This window comes from Acanthaster planci, linkage group LG10 (genome assembly GCF_054643075.1).
Source record: "Acanthaster planci isolate LZ-2023a linkage group LG10, COTS_SCS, whole genome shotgun sequence".
Taxonomy (NCBI): Eukaryota; Metazoa; Echinodermata; class Asteroidea; order Valvatida; family Acanthasteridae; genus Acanthaster; species Acanthaster planci.
In genome coordinates this window covers 16,366,688-16,368,268 of record NC_141786.1, presented here as the reverse complement: position 1 = coordinate 16,368,268, position 1,581 = coordinate 16,366,688, and the positions used below count along the sequence as shown (strand labels likewise).

General features: G+C 41.2%; 1 long non-coding RNA gene across 1 annotated transcript; it reads right to left on the bottom strand.

Moving 5' to 3' along the window:
* Positions 1-408: 408 nt before the first annotated feature.
* On the bottom strand, positions 409-1,210 carry LOC147797871 (uncharacterized). Its single transcript, XR_015426835.1, has 2 exons — positions 909-1,210; positions 409-647 (listed from the first exon to the last, which is right to left on the bottom strand). It is a non-coding gene; the product is annotated as an uncharacterized LOC147797871 (long non-coding RNA).
* Between the last annotated feature and the right edge of the window lie 371 nt (positions 1,211-1,581).

Below are 1,581 nucleotides of genomic sequence, written 5' to 3'. Positions count from 1 at the left end.
CTGGATGGTGGGTGGAATTAAAACTTTTCCAATGACTTGGCCAGGCTCTCGCACCTCCACTGGCAGCAGTTCGGGTAGCAAGCTCGGCTCATCCAAGAAACAGGATCACTGCCTCAGTCCAAGCAGACGAGGAACGTCCTTGCCCCCAGGTTCGCACAATGCCCAGAATTTACACGCGATCACTAGTTTATATACATGTAATTACAATTATTACTTATTAACAAAAATGAATGGCAACTAACAGAAACCTATCCTGTCTACGACGCCAGAATTAGTTGTCACGGTTACGTGGGGGGTGTTGCCACCTTGACGTAGTGGGTCCGCTCAACTTTTAAATTGAGGACAGGAAACTGCTAAGTGATCACAGATTAATCAAAGAATAATATATGTATTCAGTACAACATGACGTTCTGTGATTGCATATCAGATTAGATTTAATTATTCAATCCAACAATTATGAGACAGCATAGGCCACACTATAATATAAAGATCTAAAATATGAGGATGACAATAACCAGAAGTGTATTTGTTTAGGTTTCTAGGTGATTGTAAATTAAAATCTACTAAATTCCCAATGGCACTACACGCTAACTTTCAATAACTTCCCAAGGGCATTGTGCGGACCCGCCTCTCTCCTCTGAGTAAATCTATTGCACAAAATACACACAACAGTCGTCAGGTCGCTGACGTGCAACAGTCGTCGGTCGCACGACACATGCACAAAACTTTCTCTACAATGTGCGAAACTGAAAAGGAAGCCAACTGTCCTATTTTGGATCTCATCAACCAACGACGAAAAGCTAGCTTAGTCACAAGGTTGATGAAAACAAGGGTGCAATGTCAACACGACCCAAACACAAAATTAAAGTGAACAAAATTTGAAAGTTTGATGAAGAACGACAACTCACGTTATGTGCCAACACAACTCGATCGGAGAGAGGGAGAATCGCACGTACGCCACGGCAAAGTACGTTGCGCAAGAATAATGTGTCAAAGTTTTGTAGAGATGTAGCCATTGAGCTAATCCTGCCTCATACATGTATAAGTCAAGCAATATGACTAGTTACAGACAACTGACCATTTCATATCCCACCGAGCTCTTTAAATACTGGTTACAAGCATGACGGGGTGGGAACTGTTATGACTACTCGGATGGCTACCAAACTCATAACACATTCCAAGATTAGACTTAAATCAAGCCGGTCCGTGACATTATTGATATATCAAGGTTATAGGTTAGATTCTAGCGTCTTTTATATTTCAATTAAGCACCAAAGTCTGAACTGCTTTTTTTTTTTCAAAATAAAACCTTTACATGGGATGTAGGTGGTGCCCATCGTTAAAATGTGTGGCCAACATTTGGCTCTCTGGGAACTTTCACAACATCAATAAAATAAGCAGGGAGAAAGGAATAACATGAATTATTACCTATTTCACCATGCTGACATTTATTGATGTGGCACAGAAATAAAAAAAGACATCTCCACACTGCATTAAAACCCTGGGGCGAGGTAAGTATTTTTTTACACGGTCTCGGGAGCGGCCTCGCCAGGTGAGTCCATATCATTTCTCAGGGTTACA